Source organism: Salvelinus sp. IW2-2015, linkage group LG8, assembly GCF_002910315.2.
Source record: "Salvelinus sp. IW2-2015 linkage group LG8, ASM291031v2, whole genome shotgun sequence".
NCBI classification, from domain to species: Eukaryota; Metazoa; Chordata; class Actinopteri; order Salmoniformes; family Salmonidae; genus Salvelinus; species Salvelinus sp. IW2-2015.
Window position 1 is genome coordinate 4,252,205 of NC_036848.1, and position 16,776 is coordinate 4,268,980.

Sequence of the window (16,776 nt, forward strand, 5' to 3'; positions counted from 1 at the left end):
TTTAAGCTTCCATCTACTGTATGACAATGATTCATGCAATCACAATGTTTTTCTCTTTACCCTCCCAACCATTAAACTCTGCTCCATCCCCTCATGACTCCTGATTTCCCCCCAAAAGGTTTGCTTGTGGTACCAAATAATTAAGTTAAATATAAATTATACCACTATTTTTATTTAATTTAAATAGGCAAGTCAGTTAAGAACAAATTCTTATTTACAATGACCTACACTGGCCAAACCCGGACGACAGTGGGCCAATTGTGCGCTGCCCTATAGGACTCCCAATCAGCCGGTTGTGATACAGCCGTCACCGCTGTCATAGAGGCATTCTCCCCAGCGTTGGCACTGGAAATCAACTGTCTTCTGTGGAGTTGTCAGCAAAATCAAAACCTACAAGAGCAATATGTGCAGTGGTGGAAAAAGTCCCCAACTGTCATACGGGAGTCAAGATGCCTTCATAGAAATTTGAAAGTTACCCAGTAAAATACTACTTGAGTTAAGTATATTTAAAACCAAATACTTTAAGTATCGAAAGTAAAAGTATGAAACATTTCAAATTCCTTATATTATGCAAACCAGAGAACAATTTTCTTGTTTTTTTAATTTACGGATAGCCAGGGGCACACTCACTTACAAACAAAGCATTTGTGTTTAGTGAGTCCGCCGGATCAGGCAGTACAGATGACCAGGGATGTTCTCTTGATAAGTGTGTGAATTGGACCATTTTCTGTCCTGCTAAGCATTCAAAATGTAATGTGTACTTTTGGGTGTCAGAGAAAATTTATGAATTAAAATGTACATTATTTTCTTAATGTAGTGAAGTAAAAGTTGTCAAAAATATAAATAGTTAAGTACAGATACCCAAAGAAATGACAAGTAGTACTTTAAATTGTTTTTTACTTAAGTACATTATAACACTGAATGTCATCTAAACATGCTTTCACACTGGAAATGAAAATGTTCTTATAAATAAATACAGACAGTTCCACAGTTGAATTTTAAGAAAACATGTAATAATGGGTAATAAGTATCATGGGTTAGTTAAAATGGGTAACTAATCATGGGCTAGTTAAAATGTTGATCCAGTATTAAATAATGCAGTTGCTCATTATAGTGTGAAACACAAAGCAGACTGTTGTAGTAGGCAGGCCTGACTACAGCAGAACAGTAATACTGGATACCGGAATAAGGCCAACTCCAGTATTTACGTGCTGCTACAGCCCAGCCAACAGTCCAGTCCTTTACTGCATTGGGGAGGTGTTGATCAAGTCTTCAATCATCAACATTGTGCTCTGTCCTGTACTGTAGTTCAAACAACTCAGCCAAGACACTGCTCCAATACACTCAAGATAATAAATTATTCAGACCCTTAATGTAATTAATGCCACTTAACTGATGCTTTTATCCAAAGCGACTTACAGTAGAGTGCGCATATATATTCGTATGGGTGGCCCCAGCGGGAATCAAATATGAGCCAACCCTGACTGAGGGCCACTGAACCACTGACTTCATTGTGAGACGAGAGGATGGACAGTGTCACGGTGCTGTAGCAGCAGCTCTTCATGGTCTGCATCTTTACTATCACTACAAACCATGACGTGCTGCTACGACAGCTGCCTGAAATACGTGCTCACTGGTTCAAAGGTAACTTTAAAAAGATGAAGTGTACATAGTAAAATGTGTTGCATTAAATAGGAAGTTGGTTGGGATACCATCGAGGATCAACTGTTATGCAAAAGATATGGAAAGAGATTAATGTGATCTCCAGCCAGCTATTTTACAGGAGACGACTTAACGTAGGCCCTACTAGGCCAAGAGTACTCAAAGAAGCAAAAATAATGTTTAGTAGTATGTATTGGAAAGCCTGTAAGACTAGATATTTTTCATGCAAAATAAATGTATACATCTCTGGTAAGAACAGTACATTTCTTGATATAAATTAATGGCGGTAAAAACATTGGGTAACAAAAAAACATTGGGTATAGATAGCTCCTCCGGATGGACACTAGAGCAGCAGCAGAGGCCCCCTTTCCTTCTGCCTCCATAAGGTATGGTTAAAAAATAACATGTTTTCATCGATTGATCTAATAATGTGGCCATTTTGAGAAAGTAAGGAAGGCAAGTATACATTATTAAAGTATTATTTGAAGTCCATTTGTCAAGGGCTCCTTACCTCCAGTAAAAGCCTGTAAATGCCTGTTGTTTACGTTTCCTAAGCTCTAAACCTACAGGGCACATACAGGACTCCTTGACTTTGAATAGATTAGGTTGGGTTAGTGACAATTCCTGCCTTGTAAAAAAATAACAGTTAGGCTACCCATATATGACAATGTTAAAATGCAGTACAAGAACAGCAGGCCAATATTGTGTCAAACGTTTAAATAATTGTTTAGAAAATGTGTATAATCTGAAAATAATAGCTTTTTCAAATTTGAATGAATAGTGAATTGAGCGTGAGCAACAACTGATGACGCATAACAGCAGCCTAGAACATGACTAATCACACCCTTTGCAACATGTCCATTCTTATCACTCTTTTCTGTCAAAAGCAGTGGCCTGTGTCACAGTCATCCACTTGTACTAACACTGATTGATCATCACATAAAATGGTAATAATAATATAGCTTTTTTAATCAATGTGGTTCTGCTTACTAGACTAAATTTGTATTGTTTAAAGCAGTTCAACATGTGTACAAAATAGCCTATCCTTAAAAAGGCACATAATTTCAACAAAATGTTATTATTGTTATGATAGGCTACTATTTATACTGTTATGTAGGCTAATATATGTGTTGTACTAATAGTCTATCAGCCTATTCAGAGAATGTTTCCCCATCTTTTGAAAAAAAAAAACGAAACACATTTTGAAATGCAGTTATATTCATAATGTTGTTGCAGGAATAGCATGCTCACTTTACGTGCATCGATGTAGCCAATTGTATCGTTTCAGCTAAAGTTTGTTATTAGCAACAAAGTAGCCTAACCTTTTGCGCGCTACTTGTAATTAAACAATGCCGTGTTCACCATAAACCAATCGATGCAGCGCCACTGACTTATGTCATGTGTGAAATAACGCATATTCAGCAAAAACCTCTACRTTATTATGAAGTCAGCGGCAATAATAATACATTGCGCAAAATGGTGAAAGTCGTATATTACAAACTCGAAAAGTATATTTTAATCAATTAAGTTTATAGTAATTAAACCTCCGAATTTACTAAATTACTGAATGGTTTTAACAGATGTGAATATGAGAAAAATACACGAAAAATAATCCCCCAAAATATCCAAACTTACCTCCAACCCAATCGAAAATGGCGCCGAAACGTGAAAAAAAAGTCCTACGTTTCATTGTATGCTCTCCAGCAAGGCTGCAGTGACGGCTACATCATCCCCCATGGCGTAGTCGGGGGAGGAGAGCATTTCAGTCTGTCGTGGCACTCTTTTTTTTTTACGAAGAATAATGTTCAAGAATAATGTTCATGATATCAAATCATTTTACTTTGCAGGAAAAATGTATAAGAGTCATGGAACGCTATATCAATTCCCTGAAATAAAAAACTATTATTTCTTTATGAATGAATGAAGTACAGACAAATATAGAGCCACACCTACCTACAGAAACTATTTACTCCCCTACCACCACCACCAACCAGCCTTATGTAGGCCTAGTTTTCAACCATTAGAATTAGTGGATCAACAAAACAGCACTTTTATTCACATACAAAATATGTGTTTGCATTCATCAATAAATGGTCAATTTTTTACCTTTATTTAACTAGGCAAGTCAGTTAAGAACAAATTCTTATTCTCAATGGCGACCTAGGAACAGGTGGTTAACTGCCTTGTTCAGGGGCAGAAAGATCGATTTTTACCTTGTCAGCTCAGGGATTCGATCTTGCAACTTCCCGGTACTAGTCCAATGCTCTAACCGCTAGGCTACCTGCCGCTCCATTGACCCCCTGTATATAGCGTCGTTATTGTTATTTTATTGTGTTACTTTTTATTTGTAACGATTTTCGTCATCAGATGAAGAGTAATCGGACCAAAGCGCAGCGTGGTAAGTGTTCATGTTAATTCATTAAAAACAGAACACTAAACAAAATAACAAAGAGAATGAAACGAAACAGTCCTGTCTGGTACAGACAAAAAGACAGAAAACAACTATCCACAAAACACAGGTGGGAAAAGGCTACCTAAGTATGGTACTCAATCAGAGACAACGATAGACAGCTGCCTCTGATTGAGAACCACACCCGGCCAAACACACAGAAAAGAAAACAGAACACAAAACATGCCCACCCCAACTCACGCCCTGACCAACCAAAATAGAGACATAAAAAGGATCTCTAAGGTCAGGGCGTGACAGTACCCCCCCAAAGGTGCGGACTCCGGCCGCAAAACCTAAACCTATAGGGGAGGGTCTGGGTGGGCATCTATCCGCGGTGGCGGCTCTGGTTCGGGACGTGGACCCCGCTTGGCCCACTTATGTGGCACCTCTGGAGCGGGGACCCTCGCCGCCGACCCCGGACTTGGCACCCTCGCAGCGGGTCCCCAGACAGGAGGGCGACTCTGGCGGCTCCGGACAGGAGGGCGACTCTGGCGGCTCCGGACAGGAGGGCGACTCTGGCGGCTCCGGACAGGAGGGCGACTCTGGCGGCTCCGGACTGGAGGAAGACTCTGGAGGGAGGAGACGCAGAGACAGCCTGGTGCGTGGGGCTGCCACAGGGCCCACCAGGCTGGGGAGACCTACAGGAGGCCTGGTGTGTAGAGGAGGCACCGGATAAACCGGGCTGTGGGGGAGCACTGGAGCGCAGCCTTGGCACCACTCCTCCAGGCTGAATGCCCACTTTGTGCCCACCCCTGTGCAGGCACAGGTCGAACCGGGCTGTGGGGGCGCACTGGAAATCTGGTGCTTACCGCTCGCACCTCTCCAATAGGCTCAATGCCCACTTTCGCCCGGCACGGCCGGAGCGCAGGCATAGGACGAACAGCACCCTCCTAGCGCCCCGGAGACACAGTACGGCGCAGGATACCCTGGGCCGAAACGGCGCACTGGAGACCAAACACGCTGAGCTGGCACAATCCACCCTGGCTGGATGCCCTCTCTCGCATAACACTTGCGGGGGGCTGGCCTATAGCGCTCCGGGCTATGAGCGCGCACTGGGGACACCTTGCGCTTCACCGCATAACACGGTGCCTGACCAGTACCACGCTGCTCCCCGTGTGCCTCCCCCACAATTTTTTGGGGGCTGCCTCTCGTGCCTGCTGCGCTGCCTTGCCTCATATCGCCGCCTCTCAGCTATAGCTGTCTCCAGCTCTTTTTTCGGGCGGTGATATTCCCCAGCCTGTCTCCAGGGAACCTTACCGTCCAATATCTCCTCCCAAGTCCAGGAGTCCTGAACCCTCTGCTCCTCGTTACCACGCTGCTTGGTCTGTTGGTGGTGGGTAGTTCTGTAACGTTCGTCGTCTGAAGATGAGGAATCATCGGACCAAAGCGCAGCGTGGTAAGTGTTCATGTTAATTTATTAAAAATAGAACAATAAACAAAATAACAAAGAGAATGAAACGAAACAAAACAGTCCTGTCTGGTACAGACACAAAGACAGAAAACAACTACCCACAAAACACAGATGGGAAAAGGCTACCTAAGTATGGTTCTCAATCAGAGACAACGATAGACAGCTGCCTCTGATTGAGAACCACACCCGGCCAAACACACAGAAAAGAAAACATAGAACACAAAACATAGAATGCCCACCCAACTCACGCCCTAACCAACCAAAATAGAGACATAAAAAAGATCTCTAGGGCCTCCCGGGTGGCGCAGTGGTCTAGGGCACTGCATCGCAGTGCTAGCTGCGCCACCAGAGTCTCTGGGTTCGCGCCCAGGCTCTGTCGCAGCCGGCCGCGACCGGGAGGTCCGTGGGGCGACGCACAATTGGCATAGCGTCGTCCGGGTTAGGGAGGGTTTGGCCGGTAGGGATATCCTTGTCTCATCGCGCTCCAGTGACTCCTGTGGCGGGCCGGGCGCAGTGCGCGCTAACCAAGGGGGCCAGGTACACGGTGGGTTGGAGGCGCGCTGTGTTAAGAAGCAGTGCGGCTTGGTTGGGTTGTGCTTCGGAGGACGCATGGCTTTCGACCTTCGTCTCTCCCGAGCCCGTACGGGAGTTGTAGCGATGAGACAAGATAGTAATTACTAGCGATTGGATACCATGAAAATTGGGGAGAAAATGGGATAAACATTTTTTTTTAAATTAAAATAAATAAAATAAAAAAAAGATCTCTAAGGTCAAGGCGTGACATAATTTTTTTTTACTTAAGTTTATTTGGTAAATATTTTCTTAACTCTTTCTTGAACTGCATTGTTGGTTAAGGGCATTTAAGTAAGCATTTCACGGTAAGGTCGTATTCGGCGCACGTGACAAAAAGTTTGATTTGATTTATCTGTGGTATAATAAAAAATAATAATAATATGGAGTATGTGGATATTCAAATACACAACACAAAGCAGAGGTTTTTCCAATTCATGGAATTATATTTTGAACCATGAAAAATATTTCTAAAGGACTACCCAAGTCTAGCCTACTCAGACTCCCTCAGATTTTAGCACTTTTTTTGTTGTTGGTATCACCTGACCCTAGTAATGGCCTTCTTGTCTCCTGGCCTAACAGCTAATGACGTCCCAGTCTCTTGGCCCAACAGCTTGTGTCTGTTATTAAGAAGACAGGGCTGTATTGGAGCAGGTTAAGAGCTTCAAGCTCCTTGGCATCCACATCATCAACAAACTAATATGGTCCAAGCGCACCAAGACAGTCGTGAAGAGGGCACGACAAAACCTATTCCCCCTCAGGAGACTGAAAAGATTTGTCATGGGTCCTCAGATCCTCAAAAGGTTCTACAGCTGCACCATCGAGAGCATCCTGACTGGTTGCATCACTGCCTGGTATGGCAATTGCTCAGCCTCTGACCGCAAGGCACTACAGAGGGTAGTACATCACCGGGCCCAAGCTTCCTACCATCCAGAACCTCTATACCAGGCGGTGTCAGAGGAAGGCCCTAGAAATTGTCAAAGACTCCAGCCACCCTAGTCATAGACTGTTCTCTCTGCTACCGCACGGCATGCGGTACCGGAGTGCCAAGTCTAGGTCCAAGAGGCTTCTAAACAGCTTCTAACCCCAAGCCATAAGACTTCTGAACAGCTAATCAAATAACTACCCAGACTATTTGCATTGCCCCCCTCATTTACGCTGCTGCTACTCTGTTATTATCTATGCATAGTCACTTTAATAACTCTACCTACATTTGAAGTCGGTTTACATACACCTTAGCCAAATTGTAGTGAGGTGCGTACTGGTGGCAGAGAAGTCAGGCGCAGGAGAGCGAAAACTGATTTACAACAGTGTCGTTTAATATCCATAAACCACCGTCAACAGAACAATACAAATAAATGGGTCAAACAAAACCCGGTAATACCAGCATACCGTGCACAAGCACTACGAGAAAACAATTACGGACAAGGACATGGCGGGAAAACAGAGGGTTAAATACACAACATGTAATTGATGGAATTGGAACCAGGTGTGATGGAAGACAAGACAAAACCAATGGAAAATGAAAAGTGGATCAGCGATGGCTAGAAGGTCCAACACGGTCCAACACGTCCAACAAGGTRCAACACGTCCTCGACTGGAACCCAGCACCTCTCCTCCGAACCGTACCTCTCCCACTCCACGAGATACTGAAGGCCCCTCGCCCGACGCCTCGAATCCAGTATGGAGTGAACGGAGTACGCCGGGGCCCCCCCGATGTACAGAGGGGGCGGAGGAACCTCCCGCACCTCAGACTCCTGGAGGGCCAGCCACCACCGTCCTGAGGAGAGACACATGGAACGAGGGGTTAATACGGTAATCGGGTGGAAGCTGTAACCTATAACAAACCTTGTTCACTCTCCTCAGGACTTTAAATGGCCCCACAAACCGTGGACCCAGCTTCCGGCAGGCGGAGGGGCAGGTTTCGGGTCAAGAGCCAGACCCGGTCCCCCGGTGCAAACACCGGGACCTCACTGCGGTGGCGATCTGCGTTCTCCTTTTGGCGCCTCACGGCCTGCTGAAGGTGAACACGGACAGCTTCCCATGTCTCCTCCGCGCGCCTGAACCAGTCGTCTACCGCAGGAACCTCGGTCTGACTCTGATGCCAAGGCGCCAGAACCGGCTGGTACCCCAGTACGCACTGGAAGGGAGAGACGTTAGTGGAGGAGTGGCGAAGCGGCCATCTCGGCCCATTACTCTCGGGGTGAAACCCTGAAGTAAGGCTGACCGAGACCCCCAGACGTTCCATGAATGCCTTCCAGACCCTAGACGTGAACTGGGGACCCCGATCAGACACTATATCCTCAGGTACCCCGTAGTGCCAGAAGACGTGTGTAAACAAGGCCTCCGCAGTCTGTAGGGCCGTAGGGAGACCGGGCAGAGGGAGGAGACGACAGGACTTAGAGAAACGATCCACAACGACCAGGATCGCGGTGTTACCCTGTGAGGATGGAAGATCAGTCAGAAAATCCACCGACAGGTGCGACCAAGGCCGCTGTGGAACGGGTAAGGGGTGTAGCTTACCTCTGGGCAGGTGCCTAGGAGCCTTACACTGGGCGCACACAGAGCAGGAGGAAACATAAACCCTCACGTCCTTAGCCAAGGTAGGCCACCAGTACCTCCCGCACAAACAGCGCACTGTCCGACTGATCCCAGGATGACCAGAGGAGGGTGACGTGTGGGCCCAATAGATCAACTGGTCACAAACAGCAGACGGGACGTACAGGCACCCAGCGGGACACTGGACGGGAGCGGGCTCTGCACGTAATGCCTGCTCAATGTCCGTGTCCAGCTCCCACACTACCAGCTCCACCAGGCAGGAGGCGGGGAGTATGGGAGTGGGATCCATGGGCCGCTCCTCTGTGTCATACAGCTGGGACAATGCGTCTGCCTTCACGTTCTGGGAGCCTGGTCTGTAGGAAAGGGTAAACACAAAACGGGTGAAAAACATGGCCCACCTTGCCTGGCGAGGGTTCAGTCTCCTCGCTGCCCGGATGTACTCCAGATTGCGGTGGTCAGTCCAGATGAGAAAAGGGTGTCTAGCCCCCTCAAGCCAATGTCTCCACGCCTTCAAGGCCTTGACGACAGCCAACAACTCCCGGTCTCCCACGTCATAGTTTCGCTCCGCCGGGCTGAGCTTCTTCAAGAAAAAGGCACAGGGGTGGAGCTTCGGTAGCGTACCCGAGTGCTGAGAGAGAAGAGAAGACAAGACAAAACCAATGAAAAGTGGATCAGCGATGGCTAGAAGGTCGGTGACTTCGAACGCCGCCCGAACAAGGAGAGGGACCAACTTCGGCGGAAGTTGTGACACAAATACATTTAAACTCAGTTTTTCACAATTCCTGACATTTAATCCTAGTAAAAATTCCCTGTCTTAGGTCAGTTAGGATCACTACTTTATTTTACGAATGTGAAATGTCAGAATAATTGTCACGCCTTGACCTTAGAGATCCTTATTATTCTCTATGTTTGGTTAGGTCAGGGTGTGACTCGGTTGGGAAATTCTATGTTTTCTATTTCTTTGTTTTTGGCCAAGTGTGGTTCCCAATCAGAGGCAGCTGTCTATCGTTGTCTCTGATTGGGGATCATACTTAGGCAGCCCTTTTTCCCACCATTAGATTGTGGGATCTTGTTTTCTGTTTAGTGTCTGTACCTGACAGAACTGTTCGCTTTTGTTTTCGCTTTGTTATTTTGTTTGAGTGTTTTTTGATAATAAAAATCATGAACACTTTCCACGCTGCGCTTTGGTCCACTCCTTTCGACGAGCGTAACAATAATAGTAGAGAGAATGATTTATTTCAGCTTTTATTTCTTTCATCACATTCCCAGTGGGTCAGATATTTGCATACACTCAATTAGTATTTGGTAGCATTGCCTTTAAATTGTTTAACTTGGGTCAAACGTTTTGGATAGCCTTCCACAAGCTTCCCACAATAAGTTGGGTAAATTTTGGTCCATTCCTCCTGACAGAGCAGATGTAACTGAGTCAGGTTTGTAGGCCTCCTTGCTCTCACACACTTTTTCCAGTTCTGCCCACACATTTTCTATAAGTTTGAGGTCAGGGCTTTGTGATGGACACTCCAATACCTTGACTTTGTTGTCCTTAAGCCATTTTGCCACAACTTTGGAAGTATGCTTGTGGTCATTGTCCATTTGGAAGACCCAGTTGCGACCAAGCTTTAACTTCCTGACTGATGTCTTGAGATGTTGCTTCAATATATCCACATAATTTTCCTTCCTCGTGATGCCATCTATTTTGTGAAGTGCACCACTTCCTGCAGCAAAGCACCCCACAACATGATGCTGCCACCCCCGTGCTTCACGGTTGGGAATGTGTTCTTCGGCTTACAAGCCTCCCCCTTTTTCCTCCAAACATACCAATGGTCATTATGGCCAAACAGTTCAATTTCTGTTTCATCAGACCAGAGGACATTTCTCCAAAAAGTATGATCTTTGTCCGCATGTGCAGTTGCAAACCGTAGTCTGGCTTTTTTATGGTGGTTTTGGAGCAGTGGCTTCTTCCTTGCTGAGCGGCCACACAGGTTATGTCGATATAGGACTCATTTTACTGTGGATATAGATACTTTTGTACCTGTTTCCTCCAGCATCTTCACAAGGTCCTGCTGTTTTTCTGGGATTGATTTGCCTTCAAAGTATGTTCATCTCTAGGAGACAGAACGCGTCTCCTTCCTGAGCGGTATGACAGCTGAGTGGTCTCATGGTGTTTATTCTTGCGTATTATTGTTTGTACAGATGAACGTGGTACCTTCAGGTGTTTGGAAATTGCTCCCAAGGATGAACCAGACTTGCGGAGGTCTATAATTTTTTTCTGAGGTCTTGGCTGATTTCTTTTGATTTTCCCATGATGTCTAGCAAAGAGGCACTGAGTTTAAAGGTAAGCCTTGAAATACATCCACAGGTACACCTCCAATTGACTCAAATGATGTCAATAAGCCTATCAGAAGCTTCTAAAGCCATGTCATCCTTTTCTGGAATTTTTCAAGCTGTTTAAATGCACAGTCAACTTAGTGTATGTAAACTTCTGACCCACTGGAATTGTGATACAATGATTTTAAGTGAAATAATCTGTCTGTAAACAATTGTTGGAAAAATTACTTGTGTCATGCACAAAGTATATGTCCTAACCGACTTGCCAAAACTATAGTTTGTTAACAAGACATTTGTGGAGTGGTTGAAAAACGAGTTTTAATGACTCCAATCTAAGTCTATGTAAACTTCCGACTTAAACTGTACATGTACATACTCCCTCAATTACCTCAAATAACCGGTGCCCCCGCACATTGACTCTGTACCAGTACCCACTGTATATAGCCTCGCTATTGTTAATTTACTGCTGCTCTTTAATTATTTGTTACTTTTATTTCTTACTTTTTGGGAGAAATTCTTCTTAAAACTGCATTGTTGGTTAAGGGCTTGTAAGTAAGCATTTCACTGTATTCGGCGCATGTGACAAATACGATTTGATTTGGAGACACATTGTCTGTTTCACTGCAAGACAGAGAGCCAAGAAAGAGCTGTAGTGAACATGTGACCCTGCGGAAGCATATTCCTGGGCTAAGTTTGTCCCAAATAGTACCCTAACCCTATATGCTATAGTGCACTAGTTTTGATCAGAGCCCCATGCACTACATATGGAATTGGTGCCATTTGGGACGTAACATGGTCTGGTCTCGGTAGAGAGAGATGCAACTATGTGAAGCTATGAGGTTTGGTAAAGGGGTCATGGATGGTTGAGAGCAGCGTCTATTCAGAATGAAATTAAATTGTTTTTGTCATATGCGCCGAATAGAACAAAACCTTACAGAGTTTTAAAAAAGTAAGTGAGACAAATGTGCTAAATAAACGGAAAAATAGTAACACAATTAACATAACAATAACAAGGCTATATACAGGGGGTACAGGTACCGAGTCAATGTGCAGGGGTACACGGTAGTCAAGCTAATTGAGGTAATATGTTCATGTAGGTAGGCGTAAAGTGACCATGCATAGATAATAAACAAAGAGGAGCAGCAGCGTATGGGAAGAGGGTGAAGGAATGTGAATGTGTGTGTGGCGTCAATATGCATGTGTGTGTGTGTGTGTGTCCATGTGTGTGTGTTGGAGTGTCAGTGTAGCATGTGTTAGTGTGTGGTTAGAGTCCAGTGAGTGTACATTGAGCCTTTGCAAGAGAGTCAGTGCAAAAAATAATAATAAATAAGATTAAAATAAGGGGGTTCAATGCAAATAGTCTGGGTAGCCATTTGATTAATTGTTCAGCAGTCTTATGGCTTGGGGGTGGAAGCTGTTAAGGAGCCTTTTGGTCCCGGTACCACTTGCCGTGCTGTAGCAAAGACTTGGGTGGCTGGAGTTAAAAAAAAAAAAATGGGGGCCTTCCTCTGTCACTGCCTGGTATAGAGGTCCTGGATGGCAGGGAGCTCGGCCCCAGTGATGTACTGGGCTGTACGCACTACCTTCTGTAGCTCCTTGCGGTCGGATGCCGAGCAATTGCCATACCAAGCGGTGATACAACCAGTCAGGATGCTCTCGATGGTGCAGCACACAGGCGGCTGGTGGCACCTTAATTGGGGAGGTRGGGCTCATAGTAATGTCTGGAACGGACTATATGGAATGGTATTAAACACATCAAACACATTGTTTCCATGTGTTTGATAGTGTGGCCGATGTGAAATGGCTAGCTAGTTAGCGGTGGTGCGCGCTAATAGTGTTTCAATCGGTGACGTCACTCGCTCTGAGACCTAGAAGTAGTTGTTCCCCTTGCTCTGCAAGGGCTGCGGCTTTTGTGGCGCGAGGGGTAACGATGCTTCGTGAGTGACTGTGGTTGATGTGTGCAGACGGTCCCTGGTTCGAGCTCAGGTTGGGGCGAGGAGAGGGCCGGAACCTATACTGTTACATTGATGCCGTGACCCGGATCAACATATCAGCTGCAGCAGATCGCCGGGGGACCCCTACACAGAACTGGATCGACATCACACGTTTAGAACATTTGAGGGCAAGGTGAACTTTGGACAATATGTTGCGTACACCTCAGTTGTATGAGACTACAGAACAGGAGAGAGAAGACATATCAGGTGTTGGTGATAACAATGTGCATGTTACTCCGGTTGGTGTTACTGTGAGAGGTCCACAAGGTATTGCCACTGGGGTGGGGCGGGGGGCTCAGTTGGCCAGTATGGTGGAACATAGTGCTAGAGCCAGTCCTCTTAGATACCCAGCAGTCGATACTAGAGTGCCAAGTGTTAGCAGTAGCCAACCAGAGCATGTTAGCAGTAGCCAACCAGGCAACGATAACAGTGAAGAGTCCCAGAAAGCCATAGGGGGTGAAAATGAAAACCGAACCCAATTTCAAGCCCTAGCAGAYTTAGTCAAACAACTGGGCAGTGAAATAGGAAATCAAGTTGCCGCTAGTCTAGCAGGGGCTGGTGCAAGCACTCCCCCTCCCCAACCAATAGTAGAAATACCTGATTGGTCAAAGGTCAACCTAATTCTGAAGTCAGACAGAGAACCACCCCACTTCCGGGTTGATAGCACAGACAGGTGCACAGTGACTGAATGGCAAGAACTTATGCAAGCTTACTTGAAAAAGAAGGGATGCAGTATATCAGAACAGGGGCAAGAGATACAGGATAGACTGATGGGGCGGGCTAAAGACATAGTCAGAATTGGGCTCAGTGGAAACCCTCTTGTTAACATAAGCAGAGACCCTGAAGCCATATACAATATCTTGAGGCAGCACTTTGGAGAAGCAATCTCGTCCACAATTCCATTAGGATACTTCTATGAAACATTACCAAGACAGTCAGAGAGCTGCTTGGATTATTGGGTTAGACTGAACAAAGCAATTGACCTTGCCAATGAGTGGTTGCAAAGACAGGGAAAAAGAGTGGATGATCCAGGTCATGAGGTGACCATGATGTTTGTTGAGCACTACCCTGATCCAGCACTATTTGCCGCTCTTAGGTGCAGGCCTATTGAAAATTGGACCGTTGGAGATTTGCAGGCAATGATTGACAGCCATCACAGAGACAAACAGTCAGCCAGACACAGGGCGCAAAGTACTGCCAAGGTAGAAGTTGTGATGACGCCCGACGCTTGGTGTATGACTCAACAACAAGCAGTCGGTCATGATAATTCAGCCACACCCATTAACAGTGATCAGGCTCCATTGAACAAAGTGATTTCTCTCCTGGAAAAGCTCCTGTCAACCCAGGGATAGAATCAAAGGAGAACTTCGGCCAGAACGCCACAAACTAATACAGCTGCTGGTGCCTGTAGAATTTGTAAGGCCTCAGACCATTCAACTCAGTCGCACTGCTTTAAGGAGGGTTTATGCTTCAAGTGTCACAGGACAGACCACAGAGGCTTTGAATGTCCAGCAAGAAAACAAGTTGGAGAGGCAACTGCCGAGGCTCCCCCTGGGCCCGCTAAACTAACATGCTCACGCCAAGAGGGGGGCAGTYTGGGCGAACATGTTACACCCCCACAGAACATCACAGATATACGTACTGGAAACACAATGAAAACCGAGGCGATTTATCCGAAAATAGAGAGTAAAGACAGTCTTTTCTATGTTCCAGTAATGGTGCAAGAAATTGTAGAACTTCAAGCTCTGATAGATAGTAGGTCTATGACCTGCACTTTAAGTGAGTCAGCTGAAGACACACTTCTGAGATGTAATGTGATAAAACCAGAGTCTAGAAAGCCAACTCAAGTAGTACTTGTAGGCTGTGGGGGCAACCAGGCACAGCCTAAGTATGAATATGACTTGAACATTGATATTTTAGATTGCAAGATGGCAGTGTCTGTTTTAGTTGTACCTGGCCAGACAGACGATATGATAGTTGGATCGAACGCCATAAAACACATAATGCAACAGGTTAAGAAAACAAAGTGGTATTAGGACAGCCTCTCCAAACCTGCCAAAGGAAATTCACATGGACTTTTACTCAGCATGCTAGCCAACGTGAACCGCTGGCACGGTGACAAAATAGCAGACAAAGTGGGAACCGTAATGCTCAAGCAGAGTGTGACTCTCATGCCTCAACATGAACATTTGGTCTGGGGAAAACTGAAAGAAAAGGTGCCGCTATCAGTTGGTAGTACTGTAGTCATAGAGGCCACTACAGCACGATCTACACCAAGAAATGTCCTAGTAGGATGCACTGTATGTCCTTTGAGGGGTGACAAGTGGGTCCCCATGAAAGTGATCAACATGTTGGACCACCCTATTGTTCTCCGCCGTAACACCAAGTTGGCTGATGTGCACCCATGCCTAGCCCTAGAAGATCTAGAGCTCTATTCCAGCCATGCTGAGAACCCAAGTAAGGTCCAGTCTACTCTTCAGAATGTCACCCAAGCTGGGGAAGAATGTTCAGTTAGTGGAAAAAGGGTAAAGGAGTATCTACAAAAGTTGGAAGAGTTGGGCTTAACAGAAGTTGACAGAGTCCTGTGAAGTGTCTGATATGTGGAAAGGAAAACTAGTGGACCTTATTGCTCAGTATGAAGGCATCTTCTCCAGGGACCGACTTGACTGTGGAGAAGCGAAGAACGTCATCCACCGTATCCGACTCAAAGATGAAAAGCCTTTCAGGCTGCCGTACAGGAGGGTCTCTCCATCCGACTACCAGAAACTGAGGCAGACGTTAGAGGAAATGGAGGAGCGAGAGCATCGGCTTGATGGGGCAATGGGTATGCATCTTTCTCTGTCCTCTGGTTCAACCATCTGAAATCAGTGCAAATTCTCAACTCTCCTGACGGCTTCCAAACCAGGACAAGGGGGGAGGCCCACTCACTACTGGACTTTCGGATGATGCCCCGCTCCTCCATTCCAATACCATTCCATTCACTCCATTCCAGCCATTATTATGAGCCGTCCTCCCCTCAGCAGCTTCCTGTGGTGCAACTGTACAACTTTTTGAGGATCTGAGGGCCAATGCCAAATCTTTTCAGCCTCCTGAGGGGGAAGAGGCATTGTGTTTGAACCATGATATGTCCTTAGTGATGTGGACACCAAGGAACTTGAAGCTCTCAACTTTCTCCACGACAGCCCTGTCGATGTGAATTGGGACGTGCTCGGCCCTCCTTTTCCTGTAGTCCACGATCAGCTCCTTTGTCTTGCTCACGTTGAGAGAGAGGTTGTTGTCCTGGCACCACATTGCCAGGTATCTGACTTCCTTCCTATAGGCTGTCTCATTGTCGTCGGTGATCAGGCCTTCCGCTGTGTCGTGGCAAACTTAATTATGCTGTTGTAGTCGTGCGTGGCCACGCAGTCATGGGTGAAACAGGGAGTACCCGAGGGGTCTAATCACTCACCCCTGAGGGGCCCCCGTGTTGAGGGTCAGCGTGGTGGATACATTGTTGCCTACCTTACCACCTGGGGGTGGGTCATCAGGAAGTCCAGGATCCAGTTACAGAGGGAAGTGTTCAGAAGGATGTTACAGACTACTAGAGCCACACACACACACACACACACACACCACAAGAGTGTATTAGAGTTTATTTTATTTCCCAGCATTTTAAAAATGATTTTACAGAATAGGATTTGGGGGGGTGCATTATGTTCCATAAAGATTTCATAATGATTTTTCATTTCACAAGTAGTAGTTATTACATATTTCTAGAATGTAATTGATTGATGAACATTTACGTACAATTTTACCCACTGTAT